Source organism: Podarcis vaucheri (assembly GCF_965113315.1).
Source record: "Podarcis vaucheri genome assembly, chromosome: Z".
NCBI classification, from domain to species: domain Eukaryota; kingdom Metazoa; phylum Chordata; class Lepidosauria; order Squamata; family Lacertidae; genus Podarcis; species Podarcis vaucheri.
The window spans coordinates 37,463,193-37,483,074 of NC_138758.1; the positions used below are offsets into that span (position 1 = coordinate 37,463,193).

Consider the following 19,882-nt stretch of genomic DNA (forward strand, 5'->3'; position numbering starts at 1 on the left):
GATTTTAACGTGGTACCTCAGGTTACGAACTCTTCAACTTACGTTTTTTAGGGTTACGAACTATTGTAACCCGGAAGTAAGTTGTCCGAGCTCTCGGAGGCCTCGCCACTGCCTGGAGCCAAGCGCGGACATCCGCAGGGCCTACGGAGCTCTCAGAGGCCTCCGCAAATGCGGGGAGCCAAGCCCCAACATCCACGGGGCCTGCAGAGGCTCCGTGACTGGGCTCAAGCCGCGGGAGCCCTCTGAGGCCTCCATGAATGCCAGGAGCCAAGTCGATTGGGAAAGAGGACCCTGAGCCCCCATCCAAACAATGACTATCATCAGCGTAGGTAAGAAAAAAATCACATTTTCATTTTGTACTGTTTTATTGATTTCATTTTATGGATCAATGGCTTCATTAGATTGTAAAAATTATGTAAAATTGCTGTTTTAGGGGTCGCTTTTCATTGTCTTGTTCCATTTTGCGTTTTGGTTTGTGTGGCTTTTTTGTTTTTTTGACTGTGATTTGTTCTTCGTTTTATGGGACTGACTTGTGACTTTGCTTTTGTGACTGTGGCTTGTGACTTCATTTTTGGGACTTGTTTTTGTGACTGTGTGGAACCCACTTCAGCTACTGGTTGATTGTGTGACTTCAGAAATTGATAAAAGCCCCCCATCCAAACTGACTATCATCAGTGCATGTAAGAAAAAAAATGATATTTTTTCCCATCTAAAATACTGTCTGAGAAGGGCAGACGTGGCAAAAACTGTCGTAGTCCAGATCTTACAGCATGGTCATCTCAAGCAGGGCTTGTTCCCACCGCAGTACAGCACTGGAGTCAAAGGCCTCTCTCCTTGTCAGACTTCAGCCAACCTGCCCAAGATGGATCTATCTTTGTTCTCCCCTTCTTCTGGCCAACACACCTTGCTCTAAAAACCTCTCTGTTCCTGTCAACTCAAACACACACACCACCATCATGGCAACCTCTGTATGCCCAGGCCCAAGATTCCTCTTAGATGGGTCATTGACACCTTTTATCATGCCAACGCCTCTATCTCAGATGAGGCCCTGGCTCGAAAGGAAGCTTAGCCTGTACTTTTCCACTGACTTCCAATCTTGCCTTCAAAATGCCAAATACTCAAATCCTACCATTTACTAATTTCTAGGGTTTAGGCAGGTCCCCCAAAATCTATAACACTACCACCCTTTTAGAAAGAGAGACAGCTTTCCATAGGTGTGCAGAAGAAATAACAGAAAGGTTACAGCATTTAGAGCAACACATCAAAGCAGGTGATAGTGCAGTGACATGTTTAAAAACATAAGAACAGTTAATATCCAGGTGACTTCCAGCTTCCCTGGAATCCTCCAGGCTTTCTCTTTCCTCTTGAGGTACACTCTGATAACCATTCCACTGCAGCTTACCCAGTCACCCACACTTGGCAGCCAAGATTATGAGTTTCCAAAGCATGTTTAAGTCAGGATGCCAGCCTCAGAACCAGAGCTGTCTCAACCGAGAGGCCCTTCGTCATCACTATCAACATTTTCACCATTTCTTATCAGCACAGTTCCTATACATCATTAACAGTTTTCATTATCACAAGCATGCAAAAGCACATTACTGAACAGAGTAATTTAGACAAAACACTTACTAGCTCCTCCACCACCAACTGCATTCAAGAAAACAAAACACACCACAGCATTTCAAAACCTTTGTTGAACTTGCAGCAGGCAAAGTCCCTTTGTAAATCTGTTCAGTCAGCAGAAACCCATCCTCCTCTCCTTGTTGCAATACCCTGCCTGGGGTTTCCACAGAATTCTTACTACTGAGTAAATCAAACAAAGTTCTCAGTCCTTGTTGGTTAATCCACAGGTTCAGTCTTCCTGGGGCCCTGCTATTCCTTCTGGGTTGTGGGTCAGGGCTTCCAAACTTACACCTGCATTTTATGCAGCTGCTTGAAACACAATTCCGGGGCCCCCAGCTGTTTCCTCTCTGGCACATGGGGAATCTCTTCCCTGGGGCCCAGTCCACCCCATCTCCTGACCCATATCCCAAATGAAAATCTTGCCACTAGGCTTTATCTGGGGGCACTTTCTTCGGAATCTCCAGGCCCGCCCCACCCACACAGATGTCCAGAAAACCCCTCTTTGCATACTCCTGGTCAGTGCCGGATTTATGTATAAGCAAAACAAGCTTTAGCTTAGGGCCCCACTCTCTTGTTTAGTCGTTTAGTCGTGTCCGACTCTTGGTGACCCCATGGACCAGAGCACGCCAGGCACTTCTGTCCTCCACTGCCTCCCGCAGTTTGATCAAACTCATGCTAGTAGCTTCAAGAACACCATCCAACCATCTCATTCTCTGTCGTCCCCTTCTCCTTGCGCCCTCCATCTTTCACAACATCAGGGTCTTTTCCAGGGAGTCTTCTCTTCTCATGAGGTGGCCAAAGTATTGGAGCCTCAGCTTCACGATCTGTCCTTCCAGTGAGCGCTCAGGGCTGATTTCCTTCAGAATGGAGAGGTTTGATCTTCTTGCAGTCCATGGGACTCTCAAGAGTCTCCTCCAGCACCATAATTCAAAAGCATCAATTCTTCGGCGATCAGCCTTCTTTATGGTCCAGCTCTCACTTCCATACATCACTACTGGGAAAACCATGGCTTTTACTATACGGACCTTTGTTGGCAAGGTGATGTCTCTGCTTTTTAAGATGTTGTCTAGGTTTGCCATCGCCTTTCTCCCAAGGAGCAGGCGTCTTTTAATTTCGTGACTGCTGTCACCATCTGCACTGATCATGGAGCCCAAGAAGGTAAAATCTCTCACTGCTTCCATTTCTTCCCCATCTATTTGCCAGGAGGTGATGGGACCAGTGGCCATGATCTTCGTTTTTTTGATGTTGAGCTTCAGACCATATTTTGCGCTCTCCTCTTTCACCCTCATTAAAAGGTTCTTTAATTCCTCTTCACTTTCTGCCATCAAGGTTGTGTCATCTGCATATCTGAGGTTGTTGATATTTCTTCCGGCAATCTTAATTCCGGCTTGGGATTCATCCAGCCCAGCCTTTCGCATGATGAATTCTGCATATAAGTTAAATAAGCAGGGAGACAATATACACTCTCTTGGGGGCCCCAAAAAAAATTAAAGGAAAAAACCCTGGATGTACATTTCCAAAATATAAGATAACAAATAAAATAAAACCTACATACAGCAACAGTGTTTTGGGTTGTGTAAGCTCCTATGACGTAAGTAATGGACCCCGCCTGCTAGCCTGCGCCTAAAATATCACTGGTTTGCTCATTTCTTTATATAGTTCAACAATTACTTTGATAAAATACATATTTTGTTATGTGCAAATGGCTTTAGATACCTATTAGGTCCATAAATTACCATATAGCATATATGCAACTGAAAAAAACAGCAACAATTTGTTGTTGACAAAGGACAGCTGGACATATAAAGGGCCCCATTACCTTCAGTAGCTTAGGGCCTCATCAAACCTAAATCTGGCCCTGCTCCTGCTGCTAAACAAAGACATGTAACTTCCCCAGCAGCTTTCTTCCCCAGACCGCATTGCTCTTGGCAGCTCTGACTGCTAGAGTCCACTTAAGGACTGTTTCTAGCATTGGGTCATTTCCTCTCCCACTCAAGGCCATTTGGAGCCATCCAAGGGACAAAAGCCCCAACGTTCCCCCCTCACCAAATCCAACAGGCACTGAAGCCTCCTGTTTTGATTCAGCTGTCTGCTCCCTGAAATAAAAAATAAAGGTCTTATATGTATAATAAATGTTCATAAAGGTACCAAGCAAACACGTACATAAATATAGAAACCACATGTCTGAAGCAGCACAGGAAAACAGCCCTGGAACCATTTTGACTCTCAAACTGACCAAATGTTTTCTCTGCAAGGTTGAAGGAAATGGAAAAGTCTCCCCATTGTCTTTTCATTCACAAATCCTGTCTTAAGGGTATGTCTGTGTATGATTAGGGTGAGCCTGTGACCTGGCTCAGGAACTAAGTATTTGTCATTACAAAAGACTGGCCATGCTCCCCAGGGTATCCAATCAAGTGACCCTTAACAAGTCTGCCAGAAAGGAGATAAACAATGCACTCAGATTTCTGTTGTAGACTGCCCTTTCTGTGATGTAGGTATGATGTATCTGGGGGGTGGTCTTGAGCTACACTCCTGTGATATATGTATGATGTTTCTGGGGGTGGTCTTGGACTCCAGGGCGGCCAATTTAAAATGTCTATATAAGGGCGGGCACACCTGGGTTCTGGGTCCCTCCTCCTTTCCTGTGTGAGAGGGGAGACCCTGTTACAACAGTTCAACAAAGATCAGGCTTACGAGCTGCTTTACTTCTCAATATCCTCTGGTTGGCCTCTGTTATTTTCTCCGACCGATGGAGAACCTGCAAAGGACTCTATAAGGGCTCTTGTGTTCCCCATAAGGGAACAAGGGCAGATTTTTGTTTATTACATCCCCTTTCTCCTGACACCCCCTGAAAGTATCAATCCAGCAGTCATCCACTGCTCTTCTGGCTTCTCCCTGAGCACAAAGGAAGCTGCTGCCTCTTCCATGGGTAGACAGACCAGCATCTACTGCCTTCCTCACAGGTGCTGGCGCCTCTCCCATTTCCTCAGGCACAACTTCCAACTCAGTGGGAGCCAACTGCTCCCCCACTCCCGACAGCTCATACTTGTCTCCATTGCATTCAGTTGCAGGCTGCAACTCCTCACAGTCCAAGCCCTTCAACTGCCCACCCACATATTCTGGATCTTTCTGGCCACCCTGGGCGGTCTGGCAGCTAGGCTCCCAGATTACTCCCTGACCCTTGTAGCATCTCAGCAGGGCACTCTCCTCACGTGGTATAGAATTCAACTGGTAGCAATTCTTGCTCTCTGGTACCTCCATTTTCTCTTTTTCTTCCACCGCTGGCTGCTGGAATGGAGTCACATTTTTGCTATGCAAGGAGACTTCTCCCCCACTATGTCACCAGCTGCCTCATTTCATCAAATCATTGCTTCTGGTGCTTTTCCAGCCTAACTCGAACTGCTCAAAAGGTGTTACTGTTTCTCCCTTCATTGTTACCTCAGGTAGACGTTGCGCCTACGTCAGGCAACCTATGGCCCGGGGGCCGGATGCAGCCCAATCGCCATCTCAATCCAGCCTGTGGCTGGTCTGGGAATCAGCGTGTTTTTACATGAGTAGATTGCGTCCTTTTATTTAAAATGCATCTCTGGGTTATTTGTGGGGCCTGCCTGGTGTTTTTACATGAGAAGAGTGTGTGATTATACATATTTAAAATGCATCTCTGGGTTTTTGTGGGGCATAGGAATTCGTTCATTTCTTTTTCTTTTTCAAAATATAATCCGGCCCACCACATGGTCTGAGGGACGATGGACCAGCCCATGGCTGAAAAAGGTCACTGACCCCTGGTCTACATCTTTCTCTCCAGAAGCTCCAGTGTTACAAAAGTTGGACACCACCCCCACTCTCTGCTGAGCGGTAGAAAGTTTCCAGGGGGTTCCAGACATTCACCCAGGGTTTGTGCCCTTTAGAGAACTGAAGATGTGGAGGAGACTGTCATAGCTTTAAGAAATATAATATACTCACATATTTACATCTTCAGTCTTCATGGAGTCCAAATCTTATAGCATGGTCATCTCAAGCAGGGCTTGTTCCCACCGCAGTACAGCACTGGAGTCAAAGGTCTCTCTCCTTGTTAGACTTCGGCCAACCTGCCCAAGATGGATCTCTCTTTGCTCTCCCCTACTTCTTTTTTTTGAGGGTGAAAGAGGAGAGCGCAAAATATGGTCTGAAGCTCAACATCAAAAAAACGAAGATCATGGCCACTGGTCCCATCACCTCCTGGCAAATAGATGGGGAAGAAATGGAAGCAGTGAGAGATTTTACTTTCTTGGGCTCCATGATCAGTGCAGATGGTGACAGCAGTCACGAAATTAAAAGACGCCTGCTCCTTGGGAGAAAGGCGATGGCAAGCCTAGACAACATCTTAAAAAGCAGAGACATCACCTTGCCAACAAAGGTCCGTATAGTAAAAGCCATGGTTTTCCCAGTAGTGATGTATGGAAGTGAGAGCTGGACCATAAAGAAGGCTGATCGCCGAAGAATTGATGCTTTTGAATTATGGTGCTGGAGGAGACTCTTGAGAGTCCCATGGACTGCAAGAAGATCAAACCTCTCCATTCTGAAGGAAATCAGCCCTGAGTGCTCACTGGAAGGACAGATCGTGAAGCTGAGGCTCCAATACTTTGGCCACCTCATGAGAAGAGAGGACTCCCTGGAAAAGACCCTGATGTTGGGAAAGATGGAGGGCACAAGGAGAAGGGGACGACAGAGAATGAGATGGTTGGATGGTGTTCTTGAAGCCACTAGCATGAGTTTGATCAAACTGCGGGAGGCAGTGGAGGACAGAAGTGCCTGGCGTGCTCTGGTCCATGGGGTCACGAAGAGTCGGACACGACTAAACGACTAAACAACAACAACTTCTTTTTTTATTATATTTTATTTTATTAAAGATTTATTTGTTTTACAGTAGTAAGTGTAATGTCTCTCATATTTTTTCCATGTAACATTTTTACAAATCCATTTCATTTGTTGAGACATTACAGGAAAAAGAGAGAGAGAGAGAGAGAGAAGGGATGGAGGGAGGGAAGATGGGTGGGGTGGGTGGCGATGTTTCTGTTATGCTTAATATATGTAGGCTTTGGTGTCAGCGTTTCTTGTGCTGTTCACTTGTGTTCCTTTGGTGGTGAGAGAGGTTGGGGTTGGCCTAGGGTGTGGTTGTTTGTTTGTGATTGGCTGTGGTGCTATTTGTTTTCGTGTGTGAGTGGGGTGGGTGGGTGTTTTGGATCAGGTTAGCCATATTGATTTGTATGCTGTTGGTGGGCTGTCGTCATTGTCTTGTTGGGCTGTGTATGTGATAAAGGGGAGCCATACCGGGGTCAAGGTGTCTTCTTCTGTTTGTCCCCGTGTCAATTTCAGTTTATTGGTTAATTTTTCCAGTAAGGTTGTTTCCCATACTGTTTGGTACCATCGATCCATGCTTACTCCTGACAGGTCTCTCCAGTGTCTTGTTATGGTGTTTCTGGCTGCTGAGAGTAGGTGGGTTATGAGTTCTTTGTGGTGTAAGTGGGCATTGTTGTCTTGGAAGATGTTTAGTAGGGCCAATTCTGGGGTCTAATACTTGCTTAGTTATTTTACATATTTCTCGTATGGCTGTTGTCCAGAATAGTTGGATTCTGGGGCTCTCCCACCACATGGAAGTATGTGCCTCATGTTAGGCTCTTCCCTACTTCTGTTCAGTACACCTTGCTCTAAAAACCTCTCTTTTCCTGTCACATCAAACACGCTTCCCATTGTTGTAAGCCATTATCACATTTATTGTTGCCCTTTGGGCCACCACCACACCATCAGAATGGCAACCTCTGTCTGCCCAGGCCCACTATTCCTTCTAGAGGGGCCATCAACACTTTTTGTCATGCTAACACCTCTGTCTCATGTGAGGTTCTGGCTTTGAAGGAAGCTTAGCCTGTACTTTTCCACTGACCTCCAACCTACCCTTCAATACTCCAAATACAGTGGTGCCCCGCAAGACGAACGCCTCACGAGACGAAAAACTCGCAAAACGAAAGGTTTTTTCGTTTTCGAGTTGCCTCGCAAGACGAATTTCCCTATGGGCTTGCTTCGCAAAACTCGCAAAACGAAAGGTTTTTTCTTTTTCGAGTTGCCTCGCAAGACGAATTTCCCTATGGGCTTGCTTCGCAAAACGAAGCTTGCCCCGCAAGCTCTGGGGACAGCGGGAAGCGCAGCGCGTCTTCCCCGCTGTCCCCGGACCTCTTTTGAAGCAAGGAGCGGCGGGGAGAAGCGATCTTCTCCTCTCCGCCCCTTGCTTCAAAAGAGGGGACAGAGCGGCGCTTCCCCTCTGTCCCCGGACGGTCTCCATAGGAACGCATTGATTGATTTTCAATGCATTCCTATGGGAAACTGTGCTTCGCAAGACGAAAAACTCGCAAGAAGAAAAAACTTGCGGAACGAATTAATTTCGTCTTGCGAGGCACCACTGTAAAATCCTACTATTTACTAATTTCTAGGGTTTAGGGAGGCTCCCTTTTCAAATCCATAAAACCATGTTCCTCTGGTCCCTCCCTGGTACAGTATATTGGCCTAGTTTAACAGATTGGAGCTATTTAGATAATAGGCTGGTCAGCTCTTGATGACAGAATTAGCTTCATTTTGTTCACGCTGTGTTATTTTGCTAAAGACTCTTTCACTGCTTCTTTGTGCTGTAGTCAAGACTGCTATTTAATAAAAGCAGCTAGCTTCCCTCCACTTGTGTTGTTATTGCCATTGAATCCAAAAGAACCCTTCACCTTTGGCCAAACGTTTTGAAACTTTCGAAAAACCTTTGAATGGTTAACTTATTAACTATGTTTAAACAGAAACTAAAACTCGAATGCTGTTTAAAAGAGAAAAAAGGCTCATTTTCTATAGAAGTGAATGCAATTAAACTGGAATGACCGGAAAATATAAATATATTGAAGGTACCCAGAGGTTGGGACATGATATTTACAAGAAAATATGCACTTTAATGTACCTCATCATTTAAAATGTTTGATTTTTATGCTTATGATTTTCTCTCTACCCATAGTAGCACTGGAGTGCCCTCTACTGTTAAAAAGAGGACAGACACCAGGGTGTAAGTTCTAAAGCAGGGGTCAGCAACCTTTTTCAGCCGTGGGCCAGACCATGTGGTGGGCCGGACTATTTTTGGGGTGGGTGGGGAATGAACGAATTCTTATGCCCCACAAATAACCCAGAGATTCATTTTAAATAAAAGGACACATTCTACTCATGTAAAAACGTGCTGATTCCCGGACCATACGCAGGCCAGATTTAGAAGGCGATTGGGCCGCATCCGGCCCACAGGCCTTAGGTTTCCTACCCCTGTTCTAAAGCATGGGTAGGCAAACTAAGGCCTGGGGGCCAGATCTGGCCCAATCATCTTCTAAATCCGGCCCGCAGACAGTCCGGGAATCAGCACTTTTTTACATGAGTAGAATGTGTCCTTTTATTTAAAATGCATCTCTGGGTTATTTGTGGGGCATATGTGTTGTGACGTGGGGTTTGTGATTTCAGCTCTCTTGACATAATATGCTGGAGACAGTTCTGTAGTAACACTTCTTTATTTAAGCAAACAAGACTGAAGACTGAGGAGGGGAAAGCTATATTTATAGGGACAGGGAAATAGCTAGAACGGATACATTTTGGAGGGAACAATATCAGGCAATCACTGTCCTGCCTTTTGGAGGAAACCAATAAGACAGAGGATCCAAATACAGCAGCTTAAATGGACCAATAGTAGCTGTACCCTCTGAAACCAAAAGGCAGTTACTTTACCCTAATGCAAGTACAGACAATAATAATACAGATATAAAATCCTTTGACTCAATACACAACAATATGAATTTGTTCATTTTTATTATTTCCTTCAAAATATAGCCCCCCACAAGGTCTGAGGGACAGTGGACCAGCCCACTGCTGAAAAAGTTTGCTGACCTCTGTTCTAAAGGTTTTGGGTTAATTCAAAAACATGGAAAGCTTAGATTGGCAAAGGACACTACAGTGGTGCCTCGCAAGACGAAAATAATCTGTTCCGCGAGTCTCTTCGTCTTGCGGTTTTTTCGTCTTGCGAAGCACGGCTATTAACGGCTTAGCGGCTATTAACGGCTTAGCGGCTATTAACGGCTTAGCGGCTTTAAGAAAAAGGAAACAAACTCACAAGAACTCACAAGACGTTTCATCTTGCGAAGCAAGCCCATAGGGAAATTCGTCCTGCGGAACGACTCAAAAAACGGAAAACTCTTTCGTCTAGCGAGTTTTTCGTCTTGCGAGGCATTCGTCTTGTGGGGCACCACTGTTTTGCTTAATGGCCCAAATGAGCTACAGATATTAATCTAATTTCTTTAACAGTGAAGGGGTTGGGAGATCCAATAAAACGCACCAGAATGAAAACTTATTTGTTCAAAATGGATCTATATATAGCCTTTTTTCAAGAAACCCATAAAGCAGATAGAAAAAAACCATTGTTTAACAGTCATGGGTTAGCCAAAAGTTCATGGCAAGTGGCTTCCACAGAGCTAGAGGGGTGGACCTTATTTAGGGTTGCCATATGTCCAGATTTTCCAGACACAGGAGGAATTCAGCCCTCGTTAACAGCATCTGGCAGAAATCTCTGAAGTGTCTGGGAAAATCCAGATGTATGGCAACCTATGTCGGAGTGTCGTTTTTGGTGATATTCCTTTAAAATAGTTGGAAAACTTGCTCAACATGTTTCCAGATTTTCATTTTGAAATATGGCAACCCTACCTTATTAATACATTCATTATTTAAATTTCAGTCTACAAAACTATTGAGAGATTAAAATGGAAGATATATTTTTGTTCAAGACATTAATGAAACACAAAACACCACATTGGCACTTACCTTATTTACGCAAAGTACCCTTTCTGCAAAACAAAACAAAACACAAAACAAAACAAAAACCTCTGGCCAAAATGAAAAAAACTGAATCATGTGGGCAAGGTGTTTTCTTAACCTGGAACTCTGGAAAAGGCTGGCTACAGTAGTACCTGTTTATGAACTATTTGGTATATGAACTCCACAAAACCGGAAATAGTGTCCCAGTTTGAAAACTTTACCTTGGTCCAAGAACGGAAGCTGAACGGAGGAAGGGTACTGGCAGCAGGAGGCCTCATTAGGGAAAGCGCGCCTTTGTTTAAGAACAGCTTTGGTTTAAGAAAGGATTTCCGGAATGGATTAAGTTCGTAAACCGAGGTACCACTGTACTGGAAAGTGGGAAAAATCTAATGTTCTGCTTGAAGACTCTGCAGGAGCTGTGCATACTCTGCTGATCACACTGGTCAAAGTGTAGTATAGTATCAACAACAGATGGTGAGCCCCGTATAACAAATTATGGGCCAACTGACTTAGTAGTACTAACAAGCAGTTATTTCACACACATGTACAGTGGTACCTCGGGTTAAGAACTTAATTCGTTCTGGAGGTCCGTTCTTAACCTGAAACTGTTCTTAACCTGAGGTACCACTTTAGCTAATGGGGCCTCCCGCTACCACTGCACCGCTGCAATTTCTGTTCTCATCCTGAATCAAAGTTCTTAACCTGAGGTACTATTTCTGGGTTAGCGGAGTCTGTAACCTGAAGCATCTGTAACCTGAAGTGTCTGTAACCTGAAGCGCCTGTAACCTGAGGTACCACTGTATACCCATTCTTTACCCACATGCACTCGAAGCATAACCAATTATTTTCTTTATTTGTTTCTGGAGAACATAAGCCTTGTTTTGGTTTGTTTCCTACAATTTGAATCACTTTCTATAGTTATAGAAATAGCCGCCAAATAAAAAAAAGAGATATTAGAAGATAAGAAGGAAACAGTTTACCAAATGAAAACAGATTCGTCATAAGGATGGAGGAAGTCAATTGGAAGAAATGAAGAATTGAAATTTTTCTGTACAATACCTTGATATTGTTTTCTCCTGGTTTTTTTGTCTCATTTTTTGTTTTATGAGTGTGTGTGTTTGTGTTGTAAACTTAATAAATAAATAAATGAGATTAGGTATTTAAATTATTGAAAATGATAAAAATACAATGCCCACCCATACAAATACTTTTTTTTCCAATGCTTGAAATTATAAATGACATTAAAACAATATTTCTGGTTGTAGAAACATTGGTCCTGTGAGCCTGATATAGATTTGATCTTTATAAAGAGTTCATCATCAGGATTCTAGATGCTTCATGTTCAGTGCCAGCAATGGCTGTGGAAGCTGAAATGTAGATTTTCATTGATGCTGCTCAGAAAAGTTGAAACTGCAGAGAATAATCAACTCCATCTCTCCAAGAGACTTGTGGCAATCATTCATTGCCTTAGTATATCTCTCCAAAATGTAGGATGCAAGGACTCCTCCTATCCTTTCCGATATGATGGTAAAGTTGACTCATCACACTCAGAATAGGCAGGAGAAGATGAAGTACTCTTCACTCTAGTTATAGCAATGCAGGAAAAACAGCTGATGTGTTCTGGCTCAGGATTCATATTGTTATGAGTCTGTGGCGGGGCTTGATTCCCCTAAACTCCTGGGTGCCAGATCCTCCTCTAAATTCCTGAGTCTAGTGAGTGTTGGGGTTTATTCAACGGACTGAAATGGACTGCCAGACACTGGATTTAGCAAGGTGCTAAAATACAAGCCAAACCAGTTTCCCATTTAGGAAATTGCCTGGGAGAAGAATCATAACGGAGAGTCAAAGGGAGGTAATGGGAAATTAACAAAGCAAATACTCTGTGCCAGACAACACATGGGTTGAGATTTTAGGATTGCGGTTGGCTGGCATACTATCTGTTAAGCACAGCAAGCTGAGCCTAGGAACGTCTGGTGACCTCTAGGTTAGATTATTGCAATGTGTTATACATGGGGCTGCCTCTGAAGATGGTTTGAAAACTTCAGCTGGAGCAGAACTTGGCAGCCAGGTTGCTCACTGGGGCAAGACACCAATCCTAGTCTGATAGTACTGGGTGCCTGTAAGTTTCTGAGTCCAAAGTACAGTACTGGTTTTGACCTATAAAGCCTTAAATGGCTCAGGAAGACAATACAGTAGTACCTCAGGTTACAGATGCTTCAGGTTACAGACTCCGCTAACCCAGAAATAGTCCCTTGGGTTAAGAACTTTGCTTCAGGATGATAACAGAAATGGCGTGGTGGCAGCGGGATGCCCCATTAGCTAAAGTGGTGTCTCAGGTTAAGAACAGTTTCAGGTTAAGAACGGACCTCCGGAACAAATTAAGTTCTTAACCTGAGGTACCACTGTACCTCAAGGACCACATCTCCTTATATAAACTGACCCGGATGCTGCAATCATCACCCAAGGCCCTTCTTTGTGTTCGTCCTTTGCGAGAGACCCAGAGAGGGGCAACATGAGAATGGGCATTTTGGGGGGGGGGCTCCCACCTTGTGAAATGCTCTCCCGAGGGATGCTTGCCTAGCACCTTCGTTACATACCTTTGGGCAGCAGGTAAAAATGTTTCTCTATAACCAGGCCTTTGGCTGATTGAACATTCGATGGGCTTTTAAATGTGTTCACAGAACTACAACTCCCATCAGGCCCAGCAAGTATGGCCAATTGCCAGGGATGATGGAAATGTGTAGTTCAGCTGATCAACAGTGGCTCTCCAGGGTTTCAGGCAGCGGGCACACCAGAAATGCCATGGATTGAACTTGGGACCTTCTGCAGGTAATAATGTGGGTTAAACCACAGAGCCTAGGACTTGCTGATCAGAAGGTTGGCAGTTCGAATCCCTGCAACGGGGTGAGCTCCCGTTGCTCAGTCCCTGCTCCTGCAAACCTAGCAGTTCAAAAGCACGTCAAAATGCAAGTAGATAAATAGGTACCGTTCCAGCGGGAAGGTAAGCAGCATTTCCGTGCGCTGCTCTGGTTCGCCAGAAGCGGCTTAGTCATGCTGGCCACATGACCCGGAAGCTCTATGCCCGCTTCCTCAGCCAATAAAGTGAGATGAACGCCCCAGAGTCGGCCACGACTGGACCTAATGGTCAGGGTCCTTACCACTGAGCTATAGCCCATAAGAACATGACAGGTCTGCTGGACCACACCAGTGGCCCATCTGCTCCAGCATCCTGTTCTCACAATGACCGAACAGATGTCTTGCCAGGAAACTGGCAAGCAGGACCCAAGTACAAGAGCACCCCCCCTTGTGATTTCCAGCAACTGGTGTTCAAAAGCACTACTACCTCCAACCACCATGATTAGTAGCCATCATTAGCCTTCCCCTAAGTGGCATGCCCTAACTCTGCAAAAGGTCAGGCTGCAGAACTGCTGCTCTTTCTTATCACCAGAAGGGTATTGGTTCAGGATATAAAACCTAGCACAAACAGCCTTTGAAGATGGTTCTGCAATCTGGGATTGTGTCTGCATATTTCACAATTCCCTGCACATGGGATTCTATGCTTGTTTCCCTTGAAGTTTCACCTGCGAGAGGTCAGCCCATCTCAGACAGAGGGATGGGGGAATCAGTTTCTTGATGTGAACTGCCTTCTAATCCTGTCCCACTTTGTGAATTACAATTAATTTTTATTTCAGTCTCCCCCCCCTCCTGCTGTGCTGGAGGCATGTTTATTTAATCTTCCCCTGGGAAGAGAAAGGGGGGGGGGAGAAAAACTTAAATTAGGATGGGGCTTCAGAAAAGGAATGGATGGAAGCAATTAGTAATATTATTTCTCCTTGACTTAATCTGCATAACATTACATCGGAATAAATAAATTGGTGCACCATTCTGGGGAGGGGTATTTGAAAGTGGGGCTTGTTAATGGAAAGAGACGGGGTGGAGGGGTGGGTTTAGAATCCCAATGCATAAAATATTTCAAACCCCCCCCCCCATTATATCATTACCCTTATTTCCTCTTATGAGTCCATGGCCTTTAATGATTTATTTATTCTGCCTGTAATGTCTTAAAGTGTGCAGTGTGCATCAAAAGCCAGTAAGACACTAAGAACCACCTGGCTGGATCAGACCACGCAGTAGTGTTATCTGGGCCACAATCACACCATACCATTAAAGCCTATGGTACCACTTTAAATCGTCATGGTCCAAATGAATCCTAGGTCCAGGAATCTGGTGCTGAGAGCCATTAGGAAAACCTTCTTCCCCTCCCAGAGCTGGAATTCATTTCTGGAGTTCCCTGGGATTGATCACTAAGCCACTCTGATCGTTACAGATTTCACCTCTTCGTCTTTGGTCTCCCAATCTAATAATATGTTACACATCTTTTTTTAAAAGCTTAGTGTTTTCGCCTACAATTTCTTTTTGGAATCTAGATACTGTGTAACTAAACCCCTTTTTATTTATTTTTATTATGCTCAAGTAGGCACAAGGTTTAGGACATAACATACAAATGGAAGACTGGGAGAAACTATGGAGAGTGAATCTGAAGTTTACTGATTGTACTTTGTTAAAAGAGAATTATATGAAAATGATGTACCTATCGTATATTACACTTTTGAAAATGGCTAAAATGTATAAAACCGGCACCAATAAGTGTTGGAAGTGTAAAGAAAAGGAAGGCACCTTTTTTCATTCATGGTGGAATTGTAAAATAATTAAAAATTACTGGGAAATGATATATAATGAAATGAAAAAAATGTTTAAGATAACTTTTGTTAAAAATCCATAAGCTTTTTTGTTAGGTATTTTAGGTCAAGATTTGCCAAAAGTGAAACAAAAATTCTTTATGTATGCTACAACTGTGGCAAGGATGTTATTAGCACAAAGATGGAAAAGCGATAAAGTATGAACTAAAGAAGAATGACAAGAGAAACTTATGGAATATGCCGAAATGGCAAAACTAACTGAAAGACTCTGAAATAAGGACAACAGGGATTTTTAAAAAGATTGGGAACTATTTACAGCATATTTACAGAAACAAGGCAAAGAATTGGACATAATATCAGGCTTTGAATAAACACTGACAATTAACAAAATAAATATAGTAATTATAAATATGACGTTAATATGAAAACAGAACTGTAAGAATAGGATTTAAAGATACCAAAAAGTTGAGAAAAAAGTAGAATAAGCAGAAGATATTATGTTAAAATAAACCAGAAGAGGAAGTTGAGGTAAGTTGCATGGAGGAAGGGGGAAACTGGGGAATGATGTTCTTGTTATATAATGTGATATTTTGATGTTTATAAATGTAAAACCCTATTTTAAAAAAATCATTAAGCCACTCTGGGAATTGTAGCTCTGGGAGGGATATAGGAGTCCCCTAAGAACTGCCAGCACCCTTCACAAACCACAGTTCCCATAATTCTTTGGGGGAACTGAGCACCAAATGTATGGTGTGAATATGGCATACTTCTTTGACTTGAACATCGAGCTAGTGTTGTGGTGCAGGAGTGCAGAACTTTTGCCCTCCAGATATTGGTGGATTACAAAGGTTTCCATTTCCATTTCATACAGATTATCGATGACTATGACCCGCAGTGGCTATGACAGTGGCTCCTCCACTGCACTGCCTGAGGCCGCATGCCTCCGAATGCCTGTTGCTGAGATTCACAAGTGGAGAGTGTTATGTATTGAAGTTCTCACCCTGGCCACCAGGAGTATCATGTAGAGAGTTTTCACTCAGGTTCACGTCAGTTATTTTAGGCGGGAAACCCTGGGTTGTTGTTGCTACAGTGTTGACAGCTGGCTGCCTATAAAAGCAGGCCGGCTGAGCTGTTTACTGTTCAGTTCAGTTCTGGCCTGTGAATAAACAAGAGCTGTTTGAAGAATCGCTGTGTCATCTGATATGTTCACCCACAACTTAACAGAGAGAGGGCTAGAGTGCCAGGGCTGGCCAAATACATTTTGCAGCCCGAGGCAAACCATAAAATGGCGCCCCCTTGCCCTGCCGTTTCTCACTTTTACCAAAAACAAACATTTGACTAGCTGGGAGCTGAAGAGGCGCTTTTTGAGCTCTTTCCATCAACCTGCAGCCTGGGACATTTGGGCAGATAGAGATGCTCAGCACCGCCCACAGATGTGGCTACTTCAATGCTCTCCTCCAACTGCCCATGGTGTTTGAAAAAGAACAGCACTATCTGCTCCCACCCCCTAATAATAAATAAATAAATAAATAGGACAGTTTGACCTCCCAATTCTGATTAAAAATACCCCCATTGCAAACCCATCACATCTGCCAGCCACCTCCCACATGCCCCCAGTCAAGGATGCAGCCCTGGGAGCATGAGGCAGGGTCAGCCTGACAAAAAGTAAAAGCATGTATAGGATTACAGCCTAAAGACTTTCTAGGAATTAGCATAGGCCTCTGTTGCTTGGCCCTGAACATCAACCTCCTTATAAGGAAAGCAAGCTGATTTCCAGGCTGATTAGGCAGCTGCTAATTCTCCTACCCAAGGACACTTTTTAATGTTGGGCAAAAAGAAAAAAAGCAATCAACACAACAGCCAAAAGGGAGATCCTGCAAGAGATTACCGCCTCCTAGAATTGTAGAGTTTGAATGAATCCAAAGGTCATCTATTCCAGCCCCCTGCACTGCAAGAACCACAGCTATGATCTGTAGATTTACTGCAGCATGCAATTTATGGCTATAATCCAGTGCACCCATCCTTGGATGTGTGCCTTGTAATTATCACTATCATTTTATTATCCCAAAGGGTGGCAGTGTTGTGCTATAGCAGAAAACAACCGTGCAAAAGTTCCGCGATGACACATTAAAGACTTCACAAATTTATACTGTAATATTTATTGATAAAGTCACTAGAGGGAATCAATGTATGTATTTTAAGGGTGCAGAGCAAGGTCCATTGAACTCAGTTGCATCTACTTCAGAGTAAGAGCAGAGTCCTTTATTTTCATGGAATCCTGAAAGTCCTTACCTGGGAGTAAATGTCACTGAATTTAGAAGGGGTTGGTTCAAAGTTGGCATAGTTAGGTATGAACTGCCCCTCTCGCTGCTGCATCTCTCTTCCCTGAGAGAGGGAAATGTCAAGGCTGTGAAAGGGATTCAGCAGCAAGAGAGAGACAGAGGCAGATGACAGAAAAGGCCTTGAAACCAGTCAGGCACCTGTCAGGCACCTCACTCAAGGCTGTGGCCTTGGTACCTCATCAGTGCGCCAGGTGTGTAATGTGCTGATTGGCCACAGTGGTAACAGTGATGCAACAGGACTCTTCTTATGTTCTTATCCCACAGCAGGGGTAGGCACACTAAGGCCCTGGGTCTGGATGCAGCCCAATCACCTTCTCAATCCAGCCCACGGATGGTCTGGGAATCAGCGTGTTTTTACGTGAGTAGAATGCATCCTTTTATTTAAAATGCACCTCTGGGTTATTTGTGGGCCTGCCTGGTGTTTTTACATGAGCAGAATGTGTGCTTTTATTTAAAATGCATCTCTGAGTTATTTGTGGCCATAGGAATTTGTTCATTTATTTATTTTTTCAAAATACAGTCCGGCCCACCACATGGTCTGAGGGACGGTGGACCAGCCCACGACTGAAAAAGGTTGCTGACCCCTGGCCTAGAGGATCATATGTAACATCAGAGAATCCTACCTCTTCTAGGTTATGGGGGGCATTGAAGATGATGTGTCTGAGGGCTGAGGGCCACAATCAATAATCAATCAATGGAGACATTGCACACACTTTTGTAAATCAAGAAAATCTTTAATAAAATAATAATACAGTGGTACCTTGGGTTACATACGCTTCAGGTTACATACGCTTCAGGTTACAAACTCTGCTAACCCATAAATAGTGCTTCAGGTTAAGAACTTTGCTTCAGGATGAGAACAGAAATTGTGCTCCGGCGGCACGGCAGCAGCAGGAGGCCCCATTAGCTAAAGTGGTGCTTCAGGTTAAGAACAGTTTCAGGTTAAGTACGGACCTCTGGAACGAATTAAGTACTTAACCCAAGGTACCACTGTAATAACAACAATAATATGAGAAATGTGAAATTTTATGTTGTCAGTAGATGGCAGTAGCGACATCTACTTGATTAAAAACAAAACAAAAAAAGCTTAGGTTGTGTTGTATGCATTACCTGAGCCTATCTCTGGTGTTTCGAGCTGAGTCCACATGACATTAGTCACAATCCATATGCATCCAGCAGTTCCTTCAGAAATTCTGTTGTTTTATGCATTTCCCCCACGAACCCACCTTCCATCTGATTTGAAAACCTGAGCCATGCTTAAGTTGAGTAAGTTTCAAACACCCATTGTACATGCCCAGATGACAGCTTTGTTGAATAAAATAAATAAAATTCATTATTATTATTATAAGAATTTGGGGAGTGGAGGGATCGCAGGTGTATGGAAAGGATCAGGTAATGTGTATTGGGTGAAGACATCTCCACCCCCTCCACCCCACCCCACCCCATGTGTCAAAATGTGACTTGAAAACAAAGCATCTCTACAACAGGCAATAAATGGAGGGGGCTGGTTTCAGGCATAAGCCCCTTTTGATCCACACCCAATAAACTTCTAGGACAGGATGGTCCAATGCACAGCCCTCAGGGCCTTTTTTTGGTAACCCTTGGCAACATTTGATGTCCTCCATCAGCCCTCCCAGCCCTTGTGCTGCCTTCCCAAAGCCAGGTAAGTGAGGCACTGGGCTTTGGGAAGGAGATGGAAGGGCTCTAGGACCCTGCCAGAACTTAATGTCTCATTCCCAAAGGGACAAGGTAGCCCGCAAGTTCCCTGTCAAAGTTCTCTTGCAGCCCACTTGCTATGAAAAGTTGGACCACCCTGTTCTAGAGCAAAGCAGCAGCTCTATCTTTTCAAGGCCCTGGGAGTGGGATATAGGAGTTTGTGGGAGCACCATTTGGAAGGGCTTTTCTTTGGCCTTCCTATATGTGTGGTTTTGTTCTTTTAAAATTGTTGCACTTGATGATCAGTCTATTAGGCCATTTTATTGTACAGTGGTACCTTGGGTTAGAAGAGACTCTGGTGGTGCTGTGGGTTAAACCACAGAGCCTAGGACTTGCCAATCAGGTCGGCGGTTTGAATCCCCGTGATGGAGTGAACTCCTGTCGCTCGGTCCCTGCTCCTGCCAACCTAGCAGTTCGAAAGCATGTCAAAGTGCAAGTAGATAAATAGGTAAACGGTGTTTGGTGCTTTGGTTCTCCAGAAGCAGCTTAGTCATGCTGACCACATGACCTGGAAGCTGTACGCCGGCTCCCCTGGCGAATAAAGTGAGATGAGCGCCGCAAACCCAGAGTCGGTCACGACTGGACCTAATGGTCAGGGGTCCCTTTACCTTTACCTTGGGTTAAGTACTTAATCTGTTCCGGAGGTCCATT

At 44.1% G+C, this 19,882-nt stretch overlaps 1 protein-coding gene across 2 annotated transcripts in view; it reads left to right on the forward strand.

The window, feature by feature from the left end:
• Positions 1 to 213: 213 nt before the first annotated feature.
• The window catches only part of GFI1B (growth factor independent 1B transcriptional repressor), a 34,143-nt gene continuing 14,474 nt past the window's right edge, over positions 214 to 19,882 (forward strand). For both annotated transcript variants that reach the window (XM_082207870.1, XM_082207869.1), the window contains exons 1-2: positions 214 to 329; positions 17,780 to 17,873. The gene's annotated coding sequence lies outside the window, so the exon portion shown is untranslated. The remainder of the gene's footprint in view (positions 330 to 17,779; positions 17,874 to 19,882) is intronic.